At 48.3% G+C, this 27,361-nt stretch overlaps 2 pseudogenes; both read left to right on the forward strand.

The window, feature by feature from the left end:
• The first annotated feature begins 18,473 nt into the window (after window positions 1-18,473).
• LOC136661179 (kin of IRRE-like protein 1) lies at window positions 18,474-23,586 on the forward strand (annotated as a pseudogene).
• On the forward strand, window positions 22,127-22,243 carry LOC136661888 (5S ribosomal RNA; annotated as a pseudogene).
• Window positions 23,587-27,361: the final 3,775 nt, after the last annotated feature.

Consider the following 27,361-nt stretch of genomic DNA (forward strand, 5'->3'; position numbering starts at 1 on the left):
GAGCCAAGCCTCCTACTGAAGTTGGTCACATCAGTTCATTTGTCTTGCTGCCAGAAGCAGATGCCTGGGGGTCCCACAAGTACCATCAGACACAACCTCAAGTATCGCTGGTGGTACACATAGCATTGGTTGAGAAACACAGACATAGGGCGCAATCCTCACCTCTTATGTCAGTACTTTCCAGCACTGGCATAGCGGTGCCAATGGAACATGTGCTGCAACCTGCAGTTGGGTGTCACTCATGGAGGCCTCCTCAAAGTAAGGGAATGTTTGTTCCCTTACCTCGGAGCTGCATGGCCCTTAGTGCTGGAAAGCACTGACATAAGGGGTTAGGATTGCACCCATAGGCTCATTATGTATGCGCATGCTTCTGTGCCTGGCTGAGATTTAGTGGCAGTTCTGTGGGCACTGGAGACCTGTACAGGCATTTTATTTTATTTTATTTTTATTGCTTAAACAGAGCCCCCCAAAAATAGCATTACATGGATACATGCTTATGAGTTACATACTTAAAAAAAGGGGGTGCGGAATGTATATTTATACACACACACATATACAAAGTATCTGCATATCAACACTTCATGCAGCTTAGGTTATTATAGCAAGTAATGGCCTCCAGATATCCTGAAATATATACAGTGGCGTAGCTAGGTCACTTGACAACTGGGGCCCATAAATTTTTGTCTCCTCATGCAACATAATTATTTAATTATTAATTAATCATATTAATTCTTTCACATTTTTATACCACCCTTCCTCTAAGCAGCTCAGGATGGTGTGTGTGGTTCCTCCCTTTATTTTGTCCTCACAACAACCCTGTGAGGTAGGTGAGACTGAGAGATAGTAATAGTCATGACATGAAGTGAGTAGTAATAATGGCCAGAAAATTAATGCAGTGAATATTTCCCCACAAGCAATAGATGAAATTCTGCATCAAATGGTCTCATGATGGTATTATTCCTAACATGATGGCATTATTCCTAAAAGCCACGCTTTCCAGAATTTTGGTCACTAGGGTGTCAACCCCCCCCCCCCCCCGATGTCTCATTGGCCTGTTTTGAATTAAGGCAGTGGTTCTCTCATGTTTACACTGGGACCCACTTTTTAGAATGACAATGTCTGGGACCCATCAGAAGTGATGTCAGGAAAAATTCCTGGTCCTGATCAGTAAGTTGATGTAAAAATTGCCCTATCAGTCCAGCTACTCCATCAAAAAGATTCCCTATTGTCCCCAAAATGCCCAGCTCACAATATTGAAATACCCACAAGGCCCAAATGCTCTGACTAAAAGCCCCTCTCTGACCCTTGTCCAAGAATGATACCAGCCAGCATCTAATATCCTTCTCAGAAAACAAGCTGGCTGCAGTATGGGCCCCAAGGATGAACAGAAAGCCATAAACAATGGCAAGAAACAAATCAGGATGAAAGGGTTAGGGTAAAAGGGATGTTGATAGAGCACCAGATCCTCTGCAATGGATAGGTCTGTAAACAAAGTGTCTATGCGCGTCAAACTGCCCTTCTCAAATCAACATCCTGAACTGATAACAAATGCCAAATGTTGTTCTTTTGCCTGTTGGTCTGTTAATTTTCCCATGGATGTTCTCCTCTCTTTGTGTGCTCTTGTACCCCTCCCCTATCTAGAATACCCTATAAAACCTGCATCATTGTAGTTTTTTGGGATCCTCCACCTGTGTGTGGGGGGGTCCCGTTTGCAAACGAGTAAAGGTTTACTTTTGTCAGAAGTCCTCTGAATTCTCGTGTCTGTTGTTTGCCGCTCCAAAAATCCGAACTAACAGTGTGCCCATTTGGCATCACTATTAATCTGTAAAGTTGGATTCACTGTGCAGGCATAACTCATTGACTGCCATATGTTCTGCATCATGTATGGGAAAGCCCCTAGCTCAGTGATAGGGCACGCGCTTTGTACATAGAATGACTTGGGTTCAATCCCTGGCATCTGCTGGTAGGGCTGGAAAGTGGATTTGACCCCTCTCGGAAATGCTGAAGAACCATCGCCAGTCAGAATAGGCAATGCTAAGTGAGATGGTATCAGGCAGTTTTGCACTCTCTCTGGGATTCCAGTGTTCATGATTATTACAGTTCTTCTTGCTGAGTTACTGCTCCCTGTGGGTACATCTGACATGTAGGAATGCCAGAAGAAAGTAAGGAATCCTGGGGCTTGTAGTTTGCCAAAGAGCATGCTACATAGGGCGGCAACAAGGCTGACTCCAGGTTGGAGGGGGCCATCAGTAAGGTAGGCAGATGTTGCCACGCCTGGTCCAAGGGACCTAACTGTCTGTTTTTCAATTCACAGCGCTTGTCAGGAGCACTGGCCGGTGGTATTTGCCTGTGCCGATACTACCCTGCTCCTTGAAGCCCTGCTGTATGAGATGCGGGGAAAGCCAGAAGAGCAGACAAGTGTGGTAAGAGCTGTTCTGTGGAACTGTGTCACGATTCCCTTCTCCCGGTAGCGTATGAGTATATCCTGCAGCTGCATGCAAGGAGAGAGAAGCCACGGGAGTTGGTACTGAGGGCAAAATCTACACACCAAAATTCACCCTGGAGAATATCAACTTCTTCAATATCAATGAATGTTAATATCCACAACAATCCAGAATATGATTTCAGGGTTTGAACCACAAGTGTGAATGACTGTCCCTCGTGCATGATGTGCTCTCCTTTTGTCAGGAAGGAAAGAGAGAACTGATTTCTGTTGGAGGGACTGCTCTTGATCTGGTATACTCTAGCACAGGGATTTTCAACCAGTGTGCCATGGCACATTGGTGTGCTGCCAGTGGTTCACAGGGGTGCTGCAGGAGTTTGGGAGAGGGTCATTTATCAGTAGGGCCGTTGGGGTGTGCAAGCCCCGCACCTGTAGTGCAATGTGCCTTGTTAATTGTCCAAAAACTGATGGTACGCCTTGACAATTTGAGCACCTTGTCAGTGTACCGTGAAATGAAAAGGGTTGAAAATCTCTGCTGTTGCTGACATCTTTGCAATGTAGCTCTCCATCCAATGCTGGGTTGTTGGCAGAGACCAAACCCCAAAAGATGCATTTTGCAGGAAAGCCGAGATCGGCAGCTTTGTATGAGACTTGAGTTCAAGACTCAGACATCAGTTAATTTAAGAAACATGCATGTGAGTTTGAGAGAATCCCATAGCTAGTCTGTCTAGCTCCATGGCCTTTTGAGGGGAAGGGGGAGAGAGAGCAGGAAGGAAGTAAAGCCTGAGGATTGTCCCCTAGGTATGCTTTACCAGAAGATAGAAAAGATAGAGAGAACACCTTATCCCACTACCATTATCTGCCTAGCCTTATGACCTCCCTGCTGGTACAGCTACAAGAGTACCACTTTGTTGCAAACTCCAATATGGGAGACCTGCCAAGAGACAATATGAAGTGCTCACTGGAAGTGAGAGATTTTTGAACTGTGGCTGAGTGAGAGACAAACCCATCTGACCCCATGGGGATGCCCTTTTCTTCAAGTCCTAGTGAAATGAGTGGAGGCTGTGAAAGAAAAAGAGGCAGGATCCATTCCTATCACTGGGGATTGTGCAGGAAACCTTCTGCCCAGCTTTCATGAACAGGAAGGTGTATTTTTCTCCCTCGGTCAGGTTTGGGCCAACCCTGCCTCAGCTGGAGTTTGGGTTGGTGAGGAAGTGAGGGGAAGGGGGTGGAGGACGAGCCCAGTCCCCGGCAGGTACCAGGCAGATTGCAGTGGAGGACTCCCCCTGCAGCTGAGAGAGATGAGCAGGTGCATACACACAGGATCTCACCCTCTGCTGCATGACATTCTGGTCCAGGACAAAGAAGAAGCTGTAAGAGCACCGGGCATCTCTTTTTCCTTTTCTCCTAGCAACATGCCACCCAAGCCATGAGGAGCTTTCTCTGTGCTGCTGCCAACAAAAGAAGGGTGAGAGAGCAGTTTCCCAAGTTGCTTCTGACATTGCTGGGGCAAATCTCGGTCTCCTTGAAGGACGGCAGCAATGTGAGGTAAGTTGTCTCTGCAAGAGATCTTTTGGGTTTTGGTGCTAGCTTTGGGATTGACCATGCCAGGTATTGAATCTGGAACACGGTGCTTGCAAGGCATGGAGGCTACAACTCAGCCATGGCCACTTGCCCAGCATGTGGCCCTTTTTTCCTCTTGGACCGCAGTGGCCAAACTCACTACCGCCACACACAGGAAAAGCAGTTCCTGTTTGGACTACATCTTTCCATTCCACCCAGGCGCCATGTGTAATCCTCCATGATTGGGGGACGCTCTGGGCAGTCACATCTGCTGCCTGGCGTCCCAGAAGGCCATGTGACAGGACATTCAGGCACATGCGACTGCCCAGAGCATCTCTGTCTCCTAATCGTGGAGGACCACATGCAGCGCCCAGGCTGAACGGTAAGGTCTGCTCACCGGGCGCACAGATTTGTTGGAATCCCGGATTTGGCACCCAGGCCGGTGTTCCCTTGGACATGCGCTCATCTGGGAAATTGACCTTACAATCTCACACTCTCAAAATAAGAAGAAGATTACTCCTGAGCCAGCAACTTGTTCCATTTCTGACTTAAATGAAACTCTTGGATTCTATAGAAGTGGGACCCTTAGTCACACTCCTGGTGTATCTGTGGCAGTGACCCTCCTGGTCTTACTTCTTTTATCTTGCTTGCAGAGAGCCGCTGAAAACACTCCAGCTTCTCTGTAACATCGTGAGAATCGTGACAGAGGAAACCGAGTGCTGGGATCAGCTGAGCAGTCCTCAATCTTTTAGTGAGGGATTGTCCAGCTTAGTAAGGTAGGAGGAAGACTGCTGGGTTTCTCAAAGAGTGTCAGATAGCTGAAGTTGTGGGATGTGAATGTGCATCATTTGTCTTCCACTGACATCTTTAGTGCCTCTTTTTCTTTTCCTTTCTTTTTTTTGCATGGTCCTGTTACCTATTCCAGGATTCTCCTCTCCAGCTCACACTCCTTGGTCCCTGGCATCATTCAGTTCCTTCTGCTTATCTTTGGGGCTGAAGAGCATGCATGGCTCTATGAAACAGCAGTGATGCTCTACCACAAGGTGAGGGGTACTGCAGTAGTTGAGAGGCTTCATTAGTGGCGATGCACCCTGCAGCCTTTCCCTGGATAGGATTACGCCAGTGGTTCCCAAACTGTGAGTTGTGGCTTCCCAGGGAGCCATGAAAACCAGCTAGGGAAGCCACAGAATCTTTGTGAAAAACCTGCCTCTCTAGAATTGTAGCCTTAATGGAGAGCCACGGCCAATGGCCCAGTAGATCAAGAGAGCCATCAGTCAAAAAAGTTTGGGAACCACTGGATTAGGCCATGTAACTGCTATGGAAACCAATGGTCCTAAAGATTGGTTGGCATGTGGATGGCAAATTATGGGCACCATTACAGGGCATCAAATGATCAGTTAGAGTCTACTTGTGTTTACAGAGTGGTGTGTGAATTTTATACCCTCTGGGCTGGCTTTGCCCTGAATCTCTGACCTCAAGGTCAGGGAGACAAGGCATGTGAATGACTTGGAATTCACTCTTTGAGTCTTTGCTTCAGCTTGCAGAAGAGACTGTGATAGATGTTTCTGGGTGTGTCCAGGCAACTCTATGCTCTAAACTTCTATCCATTTCCTGTTCAGTTCAACTGATGCAGTTCCTTCCAGCAAATCTTGCGAATTGTGATGGCACTGCCAATGCAAGAGTTTTCTGGCTCCGCTCACAGAAATAAAGTTCCCAGGATGCTCTGAGGAGAGGAAATGGCTTTTCACCAAATTTAAACCAGTGATATAGCTGTGCCCTCTGCATCTGTATGTGGTGGATAAAGCCATGAACACTCATCTGCAAAGAGCTCAACAAGGTGAACCAAAGTGTTCACCCCAATTAATTTGCTTCTGTTGTCCTTCTTGGGCTTTCAGTTGCTCCTGAACCGTGTGAAGGAGCTTGGAAACATCATGTCAAAAGACTCTCTCCTTCAGTGGCTGGATCATGGGAAACTCGGGGTTCGGAAGCTGAGCCTCAGAGGACTTTCTTCCCTGATCTTTGAATCTGATTTGGTAAGTCATCCTCGAAAGACAGGGATAATAAAAATGTAACTCCTCAGATAGTTGGCCGGCACATGCACAGATTCCATTCTTGCATATCCACAGGGACTTTGACAGAAGATTGCTGGGATGGGTATACTCCTCTCTGCACCTATCAGGTGGTGGGAACTCTGTAATAAAAGAAGCTGCACCCATGATAGTTCAGTTCAGTTCCTCTTTATATGTGCATTTGCTGATGTTCGAGGGGCAGAATTGCTACCTACTTCTAGTTATCTGACTCTGTTCTCATTACCTGTGAATATAGTGCTGGTGCACTGGGATGGGGAGCAGTGCAGCTAAGAGCAGGCAGGCAGGTGGGGGCAAGAGAGGTTGCATGAGGAGGAGGAGAAGAGACAGTGGCCTCCTCGTGAGCAGAAGGCAGTGTTGGTGCTCTGCAGGGCTGAGAGGAAGAGACAGTATACAGTATATGGCCAACAGTATATGGAAGGAATGGGCGTAATTGCATCCAGTCAGTTTTTTAGAAAGTTGTCTACTTTAGGTCAGTTTTGGATACCAAAGGGACTTTGGGATTGGCCCATGGAGAATGGTTGGGCACACTTGTGTCCACTTCCTGACTTGCCCTGCCATCTTGGGCACCATCTTGGGGACTTGCTGCTGAACCTTCAGAATGGCGATGATGAGAGGCCAATGGAAGTCTACCTGAGGGCTGCTCTGGGGCAAGCCTATGTAAGGAGCCAAGAGTCAGGTTGAGGACGAGGACAGGTGAAGCTACCCCCTTCCCACTGCTGAACTAGGAGGCTTGTTGTTGGGTCAGCAACCTTGAACTAGTCAAGGGACAGCCAGCACAGAGGCGGAAGCATCAGATGTTGATGAGCCTTCGCTATCACCTAACCCTATAGACATCAGGTTCATAAAGTGCATAGAGTATATGTTGAAGAGGTTTCCCTGGAACCGAACCCCATGTTTCCCATAGGCTCAATGATTCAGTATCTGCTAGCACGGTATCCACTCGATTTTCCAGGAACCTACCCTAGAGGATAACAAGAACTGACTGTATATATTTAAATGAGCCACCTCTTTTGTTTTAGATGAAGAGCCCCTGGTGCATACAGCTGGCTCTCTTCAATCAGCTGGGTGTGAGCGAGCCAGAAGCCCTCCCCAAAATTTTGGATGTGTTAGAGACCACCTTGTCCTCTATCACAGGGGAGGAAGAAACCAGCTACATCAGAATGTTGTCTGCAACCTACTCTGCTCTTGTTGACCATGTGAGTGTTTTAGATTGTCATGTCAGACACTGTACAGGTGACCCATGGAGTTCCTTGGTACTGGGCACGCTATCAAGAGTGTGTGTGCTAAATTCAGGAGAAGAGACATGGGCTCCTCATCCTTGTAGCCACAGACAATGAAGGGCTAAAACCAGAAACAACATCTCTGTTGCACATTGTCACCAGTAATTTAGTGTTGGGAGAATTAGAACAGATATAAGAAAGTATTTATTTCTTTATCTACCCACCCACTCAGTAACTGTAATTATTCTTTGTAACTCCTTACCACAGGATGTGGTGATGGCATCTGGCTTAGATACCTTGAAAAATGGATTGGACAAATGTAAGGAGGAAGAGCCCATCACAGGTTACAAACCATGATTGGTGTGTGCAACCTCCTGCTTTTAGAAGCAGGCTACCTCAGAATGCCAAGTGCAAGGGAGTGGCACCAGCATGCAGTCTTGTGTGCTTCCTGAGGTATCTGGTGGGCCTGTGAAATACAGGAAATTGGACTAGATGGGCCTTTGGCCTGATCCAGCAGGGCTCTTCTTATGCTCTTATGAGATTAGAAACCTGCCAAGTATCAACCTCTGGTGACTCTTCCTATTTGTTTCCTATTTGCAGGAGGAAGCAAGCGTCCGTGCCCTAGTGATAAAGCACTTGTGGTTGCTTCGGAGCCGGAAGGGGAAACAGTGGCTCCCACATACAACAGAAGCAGCCATTTCTGAAATGGTGAACATTCTTGTTCATCTCCAGGATAAGAGTGAGGTGGTGGAGGTGAGTGGCCACCTGCGTGACTTACATTAGCAGGAGAGAGGAATCACCTCCAAGAGCAGGGACCAAGACTCTTGTTGCCGGGGGTGACCTGCCATTGACTGTTCTGGGAAATTCTCCCATGTTGTAGCTCAACTCTTGCTTGCTGTGCCCGTGGGGGAAGGATGATGCTAAGGATAGGCAGGGCAGGCCCAAGACCTCCTAAGGCAGCATGCCAAATATTGTCCCCCTTTAACTGATGATGTGCCAGTCTCTGTTCCTCCCCTTCCCCATGTTCTTGTTCAACTCTCTCCTGCCCTCCAGCTTTCTCTTCCTCTGCTCTTCTCTATCCCTTCTTCCCTTTCCAATGCAGGGAGTGGAAGGAGGAGGAGGAGGAGGAGCAGTGGAGGTAGGCAGGCAGGCAGAGATGGGCAGCCCCACCAATCTGCGTTAGCTGGCCTCATGAATGGGCTGGCCCTGCTCAAGGGTTTCTTGTACATGTTGGCTTCGCAAGACTGACCACCGTCTTCGGCTTCATTCCCCCTGCAGGTCCTGTCTTGACTAATTTGCTTCCCTCTCTGCAGTAGCGTCACCAGGGTTTGTGTCACCCGGTGCGGGACGCCAGCGCATCACCCCTGTGATGGATCTCCTCCCATGCGACGGGGGGGGCAATGCTTTGAGTGGCATTGTACCATCACCCCACCCCCGCTGTTTTTTTTATAACTTTTGATGGAAAAGAGCTAGTTTAAGGTTTGTTTCATTGAAGTTACATGAACTTCATACATGAAATTATGCTTTGATTGATATATAACATGATTGTATTATTTGGAAATACAAAGATTTTAAAAATTTGGGTGAGTAGTGGTATCACTCCCCGTGCATGTCACGCAGTGTGGCCCGCACCCATCTAGCAATGCCATTGCCATTGTTATATCTTGGCTTTCTGACATCAGAAAATATACAGGTCCAGTCTTGTTATACACGGATTTGACTCAGCATGAATGGCCACTGCAAATGAGAAGGAATGTGCTGATCCCTGGAGAAGGGGGAAAATGCATGCCTTTAAAATCAGTTTAAAAATCGGAACAGTTCTTTAACAATAGCCTCCTTAATGAGAGGGGAGGCAGCTGGCTGACAATCCATCAATCCTTCTCTCTCCGGGTGACCCCTCCCTTCCCCCTGAGCACATGAAAGAAAGGTGATCACTTTGCATTGGTGAAGGGAGGGGCGGAGTGAATTGGAGGACTGATTGATGGATTGTCTTCTTAATGATCTTACATCATAAAGATCAGCAAGGCTGTTTTTAAATCACCTGAGCCAAAAAACTTTTTTTAATTTTTTTTAAAAATGGATTTGCTATAGTATGTTTTTTTGCCATCCACTTAAGTGCTTGGAATGGAACTCACGCGAATAATGAGGCTTCACCTGTAGATCTAGCGCATGTTTTCCAGCTCAAAGCTGACATGAAACAAACCTGTTTCCAGTCCACTCAAAGTACCTGAGAAATAACCAGTTTCCACTGTATTACTCTTTTCTTGCAAGCTAGCTAGCTGAATGCTTGAATAGTTTAGTTTTCCTATGTACGTACATTTGTACTCCGACCTTTCTCTAAGGATCACACAATGGTAGACGGAGATCTAGACATTTGCCCAGCATGCTTCAGTCCTAAATAGCTCTTTGATTAACCTCTCCAGGCCTTGTGTCTTGCTGGCACATCAGGGAGAAGGCGCCCCAACTCGGGGTGATAGGGTCCTGCTGCAAACGTAGACATAGGGTACCTTACAGCCTGATGCTATGCGGCCGCTGTGCTGATTGCTCAGGGCTGAGTGCGCTTTGTCTGCTGATTCCAATGTGCCATCATGTTGGAGAGGTTAACTGTGTGTGTGTGTGTGGGGGGGTGAGATGGTTGGCCACCTTCAGTCTCGAAAGACTATGGTATATGCTTACAGCAGGCGGTATTCCCAGGCGGTCTCCCATCCAAGTACTAACCAGGCCTGAGCCTGCTTAGCTTCCGAGATCAGACAAGATCGGGCATGTGCAGGGTAACAGACCTCTGAAAGACTTGCCCGCATGGCATGACTTCTGTGCAGGGCTATACCAGCTATTCCATGGGACTCCTATGAGCTACACAAGCTACGTTGCCAGCTTTGGAGCCACTGGGGGCATGTACAGCTCAGAAAGGGATTTTGGGATCTAACTTTATCTATCCCACCTTGCTTCCCTCCCCCCTTTTTCAACCTCTCTGCTGGTGAGGTTGTGGCCAGGGACTTTCTTCAACCTGCTGGTGGTGGGGCATGGCTTTCTGGTGTACTGCTGTGCTTGTGTCAGTGCAGCACCTGTCAGGCTTCTGCACTGGTGGGGCTGCCTGTGTGCTGGTGTGTGTGACAGTATGCTGGTGTTTCCCCTGGCTAGGATTGTTTCCTGAGGTTTCCATAAGAAGCCTTCCATAGGAGAAAGATTCTTCTCCAGTGCAAAGGACACCTTAGGACAGAGTTCTCCAAACTTTTTGGCCAGAGGGCCACATCAAATATCTGGCACGGTATTGAGGGCCGGGAAAAAAATTTAAATGTAACATTTATATAAATAAATCAGAGATGGAACTTAGATGAGTGAATAAATAATGAATGGGCTCATTCATTCAACCTCTCCGGCCCTTCAGACCAGAAGCCACCCTCCAGACGCAACCAGAGCACTGTTCCAGTCATGTTCCGCCAAGTGGGCCAGAGGCTTTCAGGGAACAAGAGGCTGGTCGTGTGCCAGATAGAGGCTCTCCATGGGCCACATATGGCCCCCAGGCCAGGGTTTGGAGGCCCCTGCCTTAGGATATGAACTTTTTTGACTCCATGTGCTGCAGGAAGCAATGGCCTATCTCAGAGTGCTGGTCCCAAGAGTGAGGAGGTACGTGAAATCCCAAAGCCACGACCTTCACTTCGTGCTCTACCATGTTGCCAAACATTTGGTAAGTCTTTGTTGCTGCCTTCCCAGGGTACCACTTTAAATCCCACCTGTTCGTCAAGAATAGAGTAGAACTACTTACAAAGCTTTATCTTACTGAGCTTTATCTCAACAAAACTCATACAGGTATAATATCATTAGCTGAGGATATTTCACCTTCAATTTTATTTCAGTGTGATGAGAATGGTCCTTTAAATTAAAGGAAAAACATCATTTAACAATAGCCTCACTTACCATTGTAATCTCTCTCTCCAAGGGCTTAGAGAGGCTTCACTCCCAGGCAAGCAACCCCTGCCTTCCCCCTGGAGCACTGAAAAGAATACAAAGGGAAGTGATTATTGCCTCCCTCTTTGCATTCTTTCCCTGTGCTTCAGGTGAAGGGAAGTGTCACTGCCTAGGAGTGAGGCCTTTCTAAGCACCTGGAGAGAGAGAGAGAGAGAGAGAGATTGTCTGCTTTCTGCTTCTGCTCTCCCTCACAATGTTAAGTGAAGCTGTTTTTAAACCACTGAGAAAAGGGACATTGTTTTTTAAATGGATTTCATTTAGCATGATTTTTGGCATCCGCAGGGATTCTCAGAACGGAACCCTCATGGATGCCAAGACTCAACCTGTATAAATTTTCTCATATACCATGGGGAATTTCCACATCACACTATAAGGTAGTATGATGTTCGTTGTCCCATAGTCCTCTAGTGAAATTCATAGATGAGCATGGATTTGAACCCAGGTCTGCTTAGTCTACATCCAACTTCATGGGTTTCACTAGTTTATTTGTGATAGAAGGGTGGTAGGATCAGTACAGAGTGTTCCCTTTGCACAAATATGCCTGATGCCAGTTCTCATTGTTATTTTCTGCAAGACCAAGACCTACAGCCCAGATCTCATTAGGGGTGCTGCTCTGAGCTGTGTGTTCCATCCTTGTGTGAAGGAGGCAGCAATATTCAAGGTGGCAGCTTGCTTTGTGGGTAAGTCAAGGAGCATCCCTCACTTCAGTGCTGAACATCAGCCCCCACCCGTTTCTCTAATCCAATAAGCAGTGTGACTGTTTCAAAGACACCCCCTCTTTTTCACCTGGCAGATCCTCCCAAACTGCAGAGCACCCCTGAAAACCATCCTAATTGTTGGAGACGATTTTTGCTTGTTTGTATTTTGGCAAAAGTGTATTTTGGCTTAAAAAACATTAGGTCAGCATTTGGCTGTGCGAGAACTTGTGATATCTGGGTGACTGAACAGAGAAGTCCCTTTGATTCAACAGGTCTCTTGGTGCAGAAACTAGAACCCAGTGCCAGGAACAGGGGACCACTGGCTTCTCTACAAGAATAGTTTCTACAAGTGGTTCCCAAACTGTGGGTCAGGACCCACTGGTTGGTTGTGACCTGATGTTTGGTGGGTTTTATGTAGGAACATAAAACGGGTCATTTCCCCTTAAGGGGAGTGACCTAGTAATGGATGCCCCAGCAGTGCCACAGTAAACCAAAAGTCACTCCAATCTTCAGATCGGAGTGAAATGAAGCTTGGGGGAGACCCGCAGAGAGAGCTGCAGGCCTCTCGGACCCTCTCCAAGGCTGGCAGACCCCCTCAGGTACGCAAGCCTCTGGGTGCCTGCGGCACCACTACCACTGCGGCGCCACTGGGGCACATCCCCTCTCTCAGTCCCTGCCACTTACAAGCAGTTCTTGGACTCCCAGTGAGTTTGAGAACCGCTGAGCTATTTTCTCAAGCCCTGAGGCTATTCAAAAATCAGATACTGTAGTTACATATTACCCTACAAAGAGCCCAACTGCTGCAGTTTGCAAGCACGTGTAAATATAGGGAGATAAATATTTCAGGGTCTTTTTCTGGTTATTATCCCTTATAAATAAATAGATTTTTCTTTCTAGACCTCTTTTTTTAAAGTCTGGTAAACCTAAGTGGGTCCTGATAGAGTATCGTTTAAAAAAGTGGGTCCTAATGCTTAAAAGATGCCCCTTGTTTATTGCCTCTCGGTACAGTACATGTGCCCCACAGGGAGAACACTGGTCTCAGCTCACAACCTCCTAAGGCAGTGACTCTCAAACTACTAGCACCAGGACCTCCTTTTTAGAATGAGAATCTATCAGGACCCACCGGAAATGATGTTCTGAAGTGACATCATCAAGCAGGAAAATCTTTCTTTCTTTCTTTCTTTTAATAAATGCAAATACAAACAAATTAAAAAGAATAAAGATATTACAAGTTGTGTGGCAAGTGTGGAGATCTCAAACTACATTTTTTTGTTCTATTACTACAAATCATACAAAAAAGTTAGTCATCACATCTTAAACAATCTACACTTATTTAAAATGTACATTTTCAAAAGAAAAAGAAAAATGAGAAAAACATAAAAGTTAAATCCCCTATCTACTCATCAAAGCCATAGATTATTTGACCCACTCTCCCTTCAATGCGCAGGAAGTCCATGAATGGTTTCCAATTGTCCATAAAAGTTTTTACTGGCTTATCTTTAAGAAGTATTGTAAGTTTATCCATTTCTGTCAAATTCAATACCTTTAGCCAGTGTTCTTCCACTACAGGTATCTCTGGAACTTTCCAGTATTTGGCATACAATATTCTTGCAGCAGTTGTCATCTATAAAAACATAGTTTCATAGTCTTTCTGAATTGAATCATCCAATATTCCCAACAAAATAGTGTCTTGTTTCATCTGTAAATTTACCTTAAATGTCAACTGCATTTGCTGGTGTATCAAAGTCCAATATATTTTTGCTTTTGTACAAGTCCACCACATATGGTAGAACATTCCTTCTTGTCTTGTACACTTCCAACATCTATTTGGTATATTAATACATTTTTGCCAGTTTACCTGGAGTCAGACACCATCTATACATCATTTTATAAAAGTTCTCTAAGATTTGCATTCAATAAGCAGGAAACGTTTTCACAGTCATAGGCTGCAATCCTACCCGTGCTTATCCAGGAGTAAGTCCCATTTACTGTGTTACATTCTAGCCTGTAAAAAGTACAAGTTTGTCACATTTCCCCAAATGGTAGCATCAAGTCTAATATAGTAAAAACAAAATATTGAAATGATATGGGGAGCCACCTGAAATTGGCTCTCGGTTCACCTAGTGGGTCCTGACCCACAGTTTGAGAAACACTGACCTAGGGAGATCTCTGGCAGTCCTAGGTGCTGTCTTGACAGTCCAAGAATCAACATTCCGTCCATTGTCGATGGCAACACCATGAAGGAAGTCCCAAAAGGCATCCCCTGAGCACTGAAGCTGTCCTTCAAGATGGGTCTCTCCAGAGGTCTCATGGCACTTTACAACCACTTCAGAGCACTCCCTCATAAGCTAATACTGATTCAGGTTGGTTTTCCAAGAGTAACTTCCTATTTATTCCACTGTCTCTCTAGGACACCTGGCTCATATTAATGGGAGCTTCCTAAGAGCAGAAGATTTTCCTGCCTACTTCATGTGTAAGTGAGGAGTGCAGCTTTGCCCTTTCATAAACTCCCTATATTTTTTAAGGATTTTGTGGTCCAAGTTCATCCAGGAGGGAGCAGGTTCATCACTGGTCTCTGATAATCTCATTACATGACTGTTTTAACTTCCAGAAGAAAAGGAACCCACTAGATTTTGGGGCTCTCTGTTCACCAAGGAGGGAGGGTCCCCAAGGTAGCCTCCTTCTGACTCAGCTCCCTAGGTGGCAGAGAAAGCTATCATTTTTTCCCAGTTAATCCCAAACGGACCAATAGGAAGAATAGAGTGGACAGCAAGAGATCAAGGGCCGTCACTAACTGCTAGGCTTTGAGTCCTTTTAACCCTTCTCTTTCATCACAATTTACATTCAAATACACATTTTTTAGGGGGAGGGGAACAAAAACAGTGCACAATTATTGTGTACCTTGGTACCTGTTGATTTTGTTTTGATTTTCTATTGACCTTATTGGGGGGGGGGGTTGTTTAAACTTCATGATTTATTTATTGTATTTTGATATATTTTTAAGTTCATTGTAATTTGTTTTTTTCTGGAATTTTAATTTGTGATTGTGACCCACCCTGGACTTCCTGTTGTTCTGGAGAAGGGCAGGATAGAAATCTATTGAAAAAATAAATAAAAATTACGTGAAGCTGTCTTTTTCTGCCCACTCATAAGGCACAGTTAGATAGAGAGGTCAAAAAGCAGAGAGGGCAGTGGTGGCTTGGGATGGACTGAGGAAGTTGGAAAGAAAAGGGGATTTCCCGTGCATGGAGATAGGCACAAACAAATAAGAGAACAAAACAGACTTTGTAGTTAAAAGAAGAAAAAGGTCCAGCAGGCATCTCTGATTGATTGGCCTTCTCTCTCACCCATTCAGGTCTTGAAAGCAGGGATGTCAATGAGGAAGGCAAAGTGGTTGGTGCTGCCACCAAGGCCATTTTACAGCGGGTCTTCATCAAGCACAGCAAAAAAGGCATCCAGGGCTTTATGTGCCACTGTGCCAGGCTGTGTTTGCCAACTGGAAAGCACCCCCCAGAATACTACAGGGAAGATCTGGTGAGTACAGTATGTGCTTTGAATTCGCAATCAGTCAAATACCTGCAGAATCATGACCATGGCTGATGTGGAAGTAGAAACCAGATTTAGGCCCTGGAATTCAGCAGTGTCGGAATGAGTGTTCTGGTGTCACTAGGTGCTTTCTGTCTGTCACAGAAGGGAGCATATCACATATTAGCATAATACTTCATTAGCTCCTAAAGTCTTGACTGGAATTCAGACTCCTGAGAGTCTAAATAAAAAATGCCCATCTAAACACCTGGCAGAGTGTGAAAATTGACATATTAATTAATTAAAAAATACAATTTTCAGTTGAGCCCTGAAGCTAAATACTCTCTTAACAAAAGACAGAAGAAAAGAGGGAAGACCCTTTGATTCAGCAGCACAAGGAAGATTTTGACACAAATGATTTCGTGCAAGGAATTGTTGGCCTTGGTCTCCTCTGCTCACCCTTTTCCTTCTTCTCTTTATTTCTTTGCCTCTCTTTTGCACTGTCTCTCTGTCTGCCTCTGCCAAATTCCCTCCTGTTTCCCTTACTCTTTGCAAGATCATCCGCTCCCTAGTCTGATCATGGAAGAGGGTCACCTTGGGCAGTCATTCTCTGAACACCTTGGGTGCCATCTGTGCTGAGGTGGGGTGGGCTACTTCTGCTGAGAGGATCTCTTTGGCTGTGGTGCCCTACCTGTCAAATGCTCTCCCAATGGAAGCTCATCTGGTTTCTACCTTGTCTGATTGGGTACCAGGCAATAACCATTTTTATTTTGCAAGGTGCTTAACTGGGTTAGAATAGATGGTTTTAGTGCTGCCACTTTATCTGCTGTTTTTATCTTTGTGTTGCCTCACTCTTATGAGGTAATTTGTTTTCTTATTAAATTTACTTTTAAACATTTCTATCCTGCCTTCCTTGCCTCTAAAAAGCAAACCAACAAAGAAAAAAATGAATTAAAAAGCAAAACAATATAGACAGTGTTGGTTGCCATTACTGAGTTAGGTGATCAGTGGCCGTGCACTGAGCAGGGGTTTGAAATAAGAGCCCAATCCTAAACCCTCCGAGCAATGGCACTGGGTGTCACAAACGTACTATAAGGCACATCTACATCACCCAGTGAGGAATGTCCATGAGCCCTGGGCCTCAGCGCCAAGTAGAGATGCCAGGGGTGTTGGCAACCTACAGTCTCGAAAGACTCTGGTATCGCGCTCTGAATGGTGGTTCTGGAACAGCGTCTAGTGTGGCTGAAAAGGCCGATTCGGGAGTGACAATTCCTTCCACACCGGGAGCAAGTGCAGTCTGTCCCTGGTCTGTCTCCCTGGCTGTGGGCCTTCCTTCTTTGCCTCTTTGCCTCAGTCTGTTGGCCAAGTGTCTCTTCAAACTGGGAAAGGCCATGCTGCACAGCCTGCCTCCAAGCGGGCCGCTCAGAGGCCAGGGTTTCCCACCTGTTGAGGTCCACTCCTAAGGCCTTCAGATCCCTCTTGCAGATGTCCTTGTATCGCAGCTGTGGTCTACCTGTAGGGCGCTTTCCCTGCAGGAGTTCCCCATAGAGGAGATCCTTTGGGATCCGGCCATCATCCATTCTCACGACATGACCGAGCCAATGCAGGCATCTCTCAGGACTGTGTTGTTTGGAACTTTGTCCTGCCAGGTGATGCCGAGGGTGCGCCGGAGTCAGCGCATGTGGAAAGCGTTCAGCTGCCTCTCCTGTTGTGAGCCAAGAGTGCACCCAAAGGTAAGTCACGACCCCAGGTGGTGGTGCAGGTTTTTGGGGAGGGGGAAGGCATTCCGGGGCGGGGTGCAGGAGTGACAGTCCCAGGGAGGGGTGGGACTGGTGAAGATTCTTTCCTCCATGTCAGGCTGCAAAGTGGCGGTTCAGCCAGCGCAGACTTGAGTAGCCCCATTGCGGGGCCTGTGCCCTGGCTTGCCCCTGCTCTTCAAGTTCCCTTCCAACTCTAACAGCATATGCTTCTTCCATTCTTCAAATGAATAAAATCATTCCTCATCTTTCCAGGAGCTCCCTGCTGGATCTCAATTGGATCCCTGCAAATGACACACGGAAGCTGACACCTGTGCCCAGCGGCAGTCTTCCGTCCCTTCTCTCCCTCCTGTAGTTCACCAGGTGAGCCGGCAGATTTTTCAAAGCACACTTGGAGCTTGATTGGCTCTTCTTGTTTCACAGACTGCTAAGCAGCACTGCTGCCACCTTTTTCTCTGGCTGTGCTCCTGGGCTTGTCTTAGGAGCACAAAGATCTCCCATTTCCTTTTTGATGGTCAGAGCAGAGCCCTTGACGAAGGCTGGGAAGGTCCGTGGATGTTCAGAAGCAAGAGTTGGCTAAACCCCTAAAAGAGACAAAGGGCACAATCCTAACCGTGCCTTGGGCCACAAGTTTATTGCGCTGGCCCGGGAGGGTCGCTAACGTGCCAGAAGCCACAAGGAGATGCGCTAACACATGGAGGCTGAATCCAGCCTCTGTGGCGGCTTCCCTGCTGAGTCTTGCGATGGCCTGGGTGGGCCGATGCAAGAGTGAAAGGTAGGCGTGGGGGAGGCAGGGGGCGTCAGGGAGGAGGCAGGACAGAGGCATTCCTGGGTGGGGTGTGGGTGAGCAGTGGACAGCCCCGGGGGTGGGTGGGGATGGGCGGGCAGAGAGAGATAGTTGGGCTGGGATCCGGCAGTTATGCCAGATCCCAACCCGTTCCCAGGGAGAACGGAGCAGTTTGAAGCCACTGCGCTCTCCTCCAGAGGTGGCACAAATTCAAGGAGACCCATACTGGCCAGCAGCTGTTACCCAGGGGTAAAGCGAGAGACAAGGGCAAGGATGGGAGAGTGGAGGGAAATGTAGGGGTAGGAGCTAATAAATAGGCCAGGCCTGAGTAGATCTGGGATGGGATGGGCACATTGGTGTGGGTTCCGTCCCCCTTCTTGAGTTTTCAGCCTCTCTGCTCCTCTTTCTTGCAGATCCCCCTGTCGTCATGCTGTCGGTGCAGCCGCAAACGGTCGCCGAGGGTGGCAAAGTGAGCTTTCTCTGCACGGCCACCTCCAACCCGGAGCTGACAGGCGACAGGTAAAAAGGCCAACAGACTCCAACCTCCCAGAGATCACACAGCAATAGTGATGTTGCTGCGATGCCCTCTACTGGAAGCTTTGGGGATTACAATGAGCCGGGCTCAGTGCATGCCTTCGCAGGTGGGCCAAAGGTGGTACAAATTCAAGGAGACCCATACTGGCCAGCAGCTGTTACCCAGGGGTAAAGGGAAAAATTTTCCCTTGCCTCTGGCTAAGCTGCTTCTGGCCAGAATCCTGCGTGGATGCAGCACAAGCCTCCTGGCTTGCCTGTACCAGCGCAGGATAGGATTGCACCCCAAAACTTGGATGAGAGGACCTCCCCCTGCCTCAGGCCATTCACAAAGGTATAGGGAGGAAAGTCTTGGCCCAGACATTCACCGTTGAGCGTCCTTCTCATACACCAGTATGAACACCCCTGGGATGACTGGCAGGACAGTCGTGAAGCAGGTGCTTCCTCCTTTCCCCAATTCTGCCTTTCTGTCCAAGTCCAAATTGGTGACTCCACAATCAGAAGAAGTGGGTTGCAATCAACCTGGGCTCTGTTCCTGCCTCTCCTACAAGAACGTACCTTGGGAATTTTACTCCTGAGAAGTTTGAGAACCCCTGCCATAGAGTGTCGTGCAAAGAAAAGCACTGAAAATTGCTGCACTACAGAGGAGACTCTCTTCCGTGATTGTGCATACGATTCAATTTTTACTTCTGGGGACAGATACATAATACGACATTTCTTGCCATCGTTCCTTCAAGGAGCTCAGCGAAGTGTACAATGGTCTTATCTCCCCAGGTGCGGGCACATGTGCTTATATGCCTCTTGGTAGCAAGAAAGCAAATCCATGCACATAGAAAAGTGGCTTGGTTCTAGCTATGCTAGACCCCTTTGCCCTGACATGCTTATTCTGTACGTGAAATTTATCCTGTCTGGAAGAATTCACGCAAGCCCCTTCCTGCATGTAGCCTGCCTCAGTGCAAATAATTGGGGGAGGATCAATTGGGAATTTCAGGGGTCTGGAGGTGACGCTTCAATGCCCTTGTCTCTCCCCGAGGTGATCAGCAGCAGCCGCCAGATCAATCTTGCCCAAGTCAGCAAATATATTTGCATAAATGAGACTGTGTTTGTGTTTGTTCTTGGTGCGGAATGTGGGTTACCTTCCATTATTATTCATACCTCAACATCTGATCCCCTGGCACCTTGCTGAGTTGCGTCTTAGACAAGTTCTCTGCCCCAAAGAGCTTACAGTGCAAGATGATAGGGAAGGCAAAAAAGAGGGAGAGAGAAGGGCAAGAATGGGTGAGTGGAGGCAAATGTAGGGGTAGGAGCTAATACATAGGCCAGGCCTGAGTAGATCTGGGATGGGATGGGCACATTGGTGTGGGTTCTGTCCCCCTTCTTGAGTTTTCAGCCTCTCTGCTCCTCTTTCTTGCAGATCCCCCTGTCGTCATGCTGTCGGTGCAGCCGCAAACGGTTGCCGAGGGTGGCAAAGTGAGCTTTCTCTGCACGGCCACCTCCAACCCGGAGCTGACAGGCGACAGGTAAAAAGGCCAACAGACTCCAACCTCCCAGAGATCACACAGCAATAGTGATGTTGCTGCGATGCCCTCTACTGGCAGCTTTGGGGATTGCAATGAGCCGGGCTCCTCTGATGCCAGTGCATGCCTTCGCAGGTGGGCCAAAGGAGGTGTGCCCATTCCGGAGGCCAACGGGGACAGCTATGCGGCGATAGTCGATCAATCGTTTTTCATGGAGCCCGTGTCGTGCGAGGGCTCGAATGCCGTCGGCAGCACACTGGTGGATGTGCATTGTAAGTGAAGGAGGCAGGTTGGGTCTGTGTATCCTGGGATAGGTGGGAACACTTTGGAAGAGGAGGATGGACAAGGAGATGACGAGGGTGACCTTGGTGCCAGATTGGTGCCAGATACTGAGTGTGGGCAGGTCAGATGTGGGGCTCCCCCCGCCAGGATCTTCTCTCCTGTAACCCCACTTGCCGTTCCAGCAGGTAGACCTCAAAGGCCTCCAACCTGCGACCATCATCGTGGTAAAATTAGGCATTTGTGCCATATTTTTGACACATTCACAGCTGGGTTTGCACCCAATTAGAGCGAGGTGACTAATATATCCGTTACCTTTGCATCAATTTGCATATGAGTAAAAATAACCATTTCTGAAGCAAGAAAGCATGCTTAATTTGTTTTTTTATATTATGCACACGGATCAAGACCCTTAATTGACTATAAAGCTACCCCCAATTAATTTTATAAGTACTTGTATGAAGCAGCACAGGCAGATGTGTATCTACATACAAATTTTTTGAAAACAAACTATTTAATACATGCATAAACACACGTTCATTCACACTATTGAAGACAACAGTGTATAAAACTGCAGATTTTAAGAAGAATGTTTAATGAACTGCTTGTCAACCAAAAAGCCATTCACAAAGAAGGCAAGCGCTGTCTTTAAAAGAAAAAAAAGAAAATCCACTCCTAGGACCTTCTGCATGGAAAGCAGGTCTCTACTACTGAGCGATGGGCCCCCCTAACCCCTGTTTTCCTCTTTTTTCCTGCAGTTGGAGCCCACCTTATCTCCCAGCCCAAGCCCCTAACTGTAGGTGTTGGTTCTGATGCCTCTTTCACCTGTACCTGGGCGGGGAGTCCACCTCTCACCCTAGCCTGGACCAAGAAGGAATTCAGGTTCCCAAGTTGTGTGTAATTTACCAAACACAAATCTGGGAACACCAACCTCTACCCCCTCCTGTTGTCTCGTAGCACAGTGGGCCAGGTGGAAGACCATGGTGGTAGTAAGAGAGATATAGAACCTTTGCTTTATTCTGACTGTCTGCCAAGGTCAACGGGGGGCACCCCTTTCTGCCTTCCTCCCCACCTGAACTGAGCCTGGTGAACACACAGGACACAGTTTTGGTTGTGGCACCAGGAGACCCACCCACTTTGAATCCTCAGAAAAATTGTGAAGCCCTTCTGTCCAAACAGGCCTTCAGTTTAGGATGTTCTGTTCCCTGATTAGATAATTGAGGCCGGGTATCCTTTTTTGGGCTGGAAAAAGAGCACTGATCCCTTCATTTCAGTAAATAAATCTGAATTCACTTGTACCCACAGGTGTTGAGCAATGGAAACGCGCTACACCTTAAGGCTGTGACGCAGGAAGATGCCGGCATGTACGTCTGCAAAGCAATTGTGCCACGCATTGGAGTGGCTGAGAAGGCACTAGCTGTGAATGGTGAGGGGTCTTGGAACCAGGTCATGCACAGCAACCTATTGCAGTGAGCCTGGCGGAAATCTGACCAGACCTGATTGCATCCGTCATTTTTGTCTTTTCCTCAGGGCCGCCCATTATCGGCGCGGAACCAAGCCTGTAGACTGCAGTGGGGGCCAAGGCACGGCTGGAGTGTTTGGTGGGGAGCGTCCCACCCCCCGACAGGATTGTAAGTGCTTGACTCGCCTTTGCCCTCCACCCTCATGCCTTAACCAGACCTGAATGTACCAGATGGTCCTCCTTATCCATGGAGTTGTCTCAACATGGATTGCAAGCCCACACTGGAGCAGCAACTGTTGCCCTGCACATGCCTGATCTCATCTGATCTCGGAAGCTAAGCAGGGTCAGGCCTGGTTAGTACTTGGACGGGAGACCGCTTGGGAATACCAGGTGCTGTAGGCTTCTACCATAGTCTTTCGAGACTGAAGGTTGCCAACCACTGGAGGACCTCAGAGGACCTCCCAGGCATGACTGGAAGTTGTGTCTAGGAGGTCTTCTGAGTTCAGCCAGAGCCTTTGGAGAGGCACTTCCAGGTTTTCACAAAATGTCTTTCTGAAGACTCTGGCTGACCTTCTGAGGTGCGAGGAGGTAGCCTGCAGTGTCCCTGCACCTCATAAAGCCTCCTGGAGACCTTCTGGAGTCCTGAAGGCACCCCTGGTTTTCAAGCAAAGCTGGAAGTGCTTTTCAAAGACCTTCTGAGGCCTGGGCAGGCTGTGTACAACCTCCCCTCACCTCAGAAGGCCAGCCCCAGTCTTTGGAAAGGCAGTAGGGTATGTCATATGCAAAAGAAACCAGATGTTATTTGTGAAGTTGGATGAAAAAGTGGAATGCATGTGTGCCAAAGTAGTTAGAATGTAGAGTTATTGAACCCATGATTTTAAACCCACACTGCTTAGTTCAGGGTTCTTAACCCTTTTACTATTACAGACCCCCCACCCCCCATAGATTGCCCAGTGTGTCCCCATACCTTCTTCACTAGTCTGTAGGAATCAGCATCATCACCAGTCCTATTAGGTACCACTATTTTGTCAGCAGCGGGGTTCTACTTTACATATGGATAGCAAGGATCAGAATGCCTCAATCTGCATTGACAGTGGTGATACTTAATAATCTGATCCATATAAATAATGGTAATAGTTAATCACCTAATCTAACAACAAGATTGAGAGCACAATCCTAACCAGGTCTACTCAGAAGTAAGTCCTATTTTGTTCAATGGGGCTTACTCTCAGGAAAGTGTGGTTAGGATTGCAGCCTGAGTCCCATACCTCCCTCATTGGGTTCTGGTACCTCCAAAGGGTATGGATAACCCTGGTTAAGAATCCCTAGTTTAGATTTTCCCACAAAACCTTGGAAGGTTCTGAATGGCCAATCGTCCCCGTAGCGTCTAGAGTCGATCCTTGGGCTTGGTACCCATCGGGCACGAGGCTAACCAGGTGTACTCAGAAGTAAGTCCTATTTTGTTCACTGGGGCTTACTCTCAGGAAAGTGTGGTTAGCATTGCAGCCATCATCTTCTACCTGTCCAGGCTTCTGATTTGCCCTCCTGTCTCTTTGCAACAGGCCTGGTCGTGGGGTGAATGGGTGCTGGATGCTGGCTCGCTAGATCGGTTCACGGTGGACACCATGGTGACCGACCAAGGGGTGCTGTCTGCTTTGCTGATCGACCCAACGCATGACAGCGACTTCACCTTGGCCTACAATTGTACCGCATGGAATCGCTTTGGCGCACATTCCGCTACCGTCAGCTTATGCCGCCAAGGTAAGATTCCCCATCCCCCTCTACTAATTTCACCAGGAACAAGCTTCATGGTGAACTCACTGGGGCCCCGCCAGATCTCCTGTTTTCAAAGCAGAGAGATCCAAGTGCAGAGCCCAGCAGAGCAGTGAAACTCACCTTAGCAAGCCACTGTCTCTCTGTACAGCATACTTTGGCAGGGATTGTTGGGAGAAGAAAAGGGGATAATCTCCAGCTTGAGACTGAGGTCCTGGAGGGGGAGGGCAGAATACTGATGTGACACAACATGACCTTGACTTTCATCCCCCCTTGGGCAGTGGTTCCCAAACCTTTCCAACTAGCAGTTCCCTTGACCTACTGGGCCATTGGCCACAGCTCCCCATTAGGGCTACAATCCTATAGTGTATAGGGTGGCAGATTTTCACCAGGATTCTGCATCTCCCCTGGCTGGATTCCATGGCTTCCCAGGGAGCCTCAGTTTGGGAATCACTGCACTTGACGTTCATGACTTTGCTCTTTCAGCTGTGTTCAGCCTGGGCTGATGCAAGCCTCTGGGGTGGGCGGGAAGGAAGGTGGGGAGGGAGGCATTCCTGGGTGGGGGGAGGGCGGCGGTGGGCAGGTGGGGAGCGGGAGGCGGGGCTGGGATCCAGCGCTTATGCTGGATCCCAACCCCCATTCCCGGGGAGCTTGGAGCAGCTCCAAGCCACTCCGCTGTCCTTGGACTTGTGCTACCTCAGGAGGTGGCAGAAGTCCAAGGAGACCCATAGGGGAAAAGTCACCTTACCCGGAGGTAAGGGGAAAAGTTTCCTCTTGCCTCTGGCTGGGCCGCCTTGGGCCCCTGTCCTGTGCTGGATACAACGCAAGCCTCTTGGCTTGCCTGTTCCAGCGCAGGGTAGGATTGCAACCAAAAAAGTTATGTTTTTTTGCTGGCCAAAATAAATTTTCAAGCTAAGTCTGTGCTTTGACACCCGTCCATTTTTGACTTGCATTCGTGCTCTGGTCCCCAACCAGAAGAAAGCACAAGGTATCATTTAAGATGGCATGAAATCAAATGCCAGTAATTAAAGGCATGAATTCTCCCCGCAGAGGTCTCGTCCGTCCTGATCATGGGGGGCTTAGCTGCCTCCGGGGTTGCTGTTCTCCTGCTCCTGGTGGTTGTCATCTCTTTCTGCTACCGACGGAAGCGCTGTGGGAAAGGTGAGGTGTCATTCTCAGAAGCTAAGCAGGGTCAGGCCTGGTTAATCCTTGGATGGGAGACCGCTTGGGAATACTGGGTGCTGCAGGCTTCTACCATAGTCTTTCGAGACTGAAGGTTGCCAACCAGCCGTTCTCAGCCCTCCCAGGAATTACGTGGGGCCTTGTGCCCCTGAGCTGCAGCCCACGTCACCAATCCTTGAGTCACTTTGGGGAGAAAGTTGGGGTACAAAATCAAATGATCTGTTTGCTGCCAGCCTATAGTTAAGGCTGCATTGTCAGAATGCTGGATAGAGGCAGGGTTATTCCCTCTTCCTCTGAGCTCCTCTGGTCTGTGGACTTGGTTAGGCCCACTGAATATCCCCACCTGGTCTTCAAAGCCTCTCCCCCTCCTTTTCCATTGGCCTGACATCTCCCTGCTACGGACGGCGGCTCCAGATGCAACCATTTGAGCAGTTTTCCTGGGGTCCCGCAGACACTTGCCCCTGCACGGTTTCTTGGGAAAACCAGTGGGTGGAATGGTGGCACCAGTGGAGCTTGCGAACAGCAGATATATGGGCCTGCTCTTCTCCCAGCTAGCTGCCCAAGGGGATATGGATCCACCCATGCCTCCATTGAATAATGCTACCCAATCTACATAGGGATAGATCAGAGAAGGGCTTCAGTGCATCTTGCCACTTCCTGGTGTTTTCTCATGCCCATCCCAGAGCTCTCCAAGATCTGGAATGTGCGCAGATGTCATTGTTTAAATCCCCTGGAGTGAAATCCTGTAGAAGACCAAGTTTTCAGCTCACACCTCTGTCTGTCCATAAATCCTGCAGCCAAGCGGGGGGCGCAGCTCTCCAAAGCAGATATCCTTGTGCAGATCACCACGAGCGATAGCAGCCCAAGCCGGACGAGTGAGACAGAGGGTGATGGCAAGGAGCCCATGGTGACGGGGAGCCAAGAACTGAAGGTGAGCTCAACTGGGAGTGTGGGAGACTCACAGTAGATCCACCCAAACTGAGGCTCTAAGTCAGTGTGGTCCAGCAAAGATGTGTACAGTAATGTACACTTTGAACCCCCAGAGATGTGTGGCCTTACTGGGTGATGCCAAAAGGTCCTTCTCTTTCCACAAGTGCCAACCAGATGAATCGACATGCTCAAAAGCAGGGTGTGATGGTGACATTTATTCATTGATTTAAGACATGTATACCCTGCCTTCCCAGTGTTTTTAGAACACGAACATCATCCCTGGCATCTTTTCCTCAGCAGGTGGTACCTGCTGGCATCCTGCCTTTGAAACAGAAAAGTTCTGTTCTCCACTAATAGTTAGGATAGCAGATTTGTGGGCAGTGGGTCTAATGCTCTCTTAATGCTGTCTAACCTAGTGCCCACCACACCTGACGGCAAAGAGGCCTACCTGTGAACTTCTCCATAACTGGTCCATTCTTTTCATTCTTTCCTAAAGCAGCTATGGGAGGTGAACCTGGGGTTCCCTTGTTGTAGTCCAATGCTCTAACCATTGCACCACACTGTGAATCGGCCCTCCAAATAATTTGGTGGTACCTTAACCTTGCTTCATTGGCATTTCTGTCTTTGTCCTCCCCAGGATCCCACCAATGGCTACTACAAGGTCCGCGCCCATGAGGAGCAATGTTTAGGAAGCAGCTTCTCTGAGTACACGCCAACCATCCGACCTTTGTTTGGGGCATCTTCTCTCTACCCTTCCGCTGGGCCGGTCCAGCCCAAGTTGTATGAGTATGCCCACCGGTACACCCTGGGTACACCAGGCTCTCGTGCAGCCTATGACCCACACGAGCGACCTTTCCCTCAGGAAAGCATGTACAGCGGGACGGCCTACCTCACAGCCCCCTACAGCCGGGCTTTCACCAGCTACGTCAAGCCCAGCAGCTACGAGAAGGCCGAGAGCGGGTATGAGCAGTCGGACCAGGCCAGTAAGACCTTGGGCTGCTCCCGCTTCTCTTATACCTCCCTGTCCCAGCAGTCCAACTATGGGCGCCCTGCCCACCAACGCATGCAGACCCACGTATGACTCGTGCCTGACCCCTGCCAACCTCCGGTCGTCTTCAGAAGGGAGAGAACAGGGAGCGGACACTTCATGTGGCTAATGGACTCCAAAACAGCCAGATAGACTCGGTGCCGAAGACCTGGGCTGAGACATGCCATTCTCATCCTCCGGGGAAGATGGCTGCCAGGCTAGCTTAGCAACGCAGAGTTGCTGTCAAGATGGCCAATAGCCTGCTTGTAAGTCATCTTCATCTGTAGCCAGGTCCATCTCTCTTGGGGAGCGTGAGAGGAAACTGTTTTTAGCCACCTCCACGTCAGGACGTGAAAGTGGATTTTGGACAGCCAAAGGCACATCTCTGCTGAAACTGGAAACAAGTTTTCATGGCTTATTAAGAAGTCTTGGTCTAGGTCTGACTTCAAAATGGTGGACGTGGCTGGCTGCCAGGCCAAGAGCGCTAGTGGAAGCAGCCAGCAGCTCAGCACTTTCAAAATGGTGCTAGGACACGGAGTTGGCAATGGGACTACAGGACTCTCTCGCTCTTTGCTCACTGATAGACTTGCCCAGAAAGGAAAGACTCC

This window comes from Tiliqua scincoides, chromosome 10 (assembly GCF_035046505.1).
Source record: "Tiliqua scincoides isolate rTilSci1 chromosome 10, rTilSci1.hap2, whole genome shotgun sequence".
Taxonomy (NCBI): domain Eukaryota; kingdom Metazoa; phylum Chordata; class Lepidosauria; order Squamata; family Scincidae; genus Tiliqua; species Tiliqua scincoides.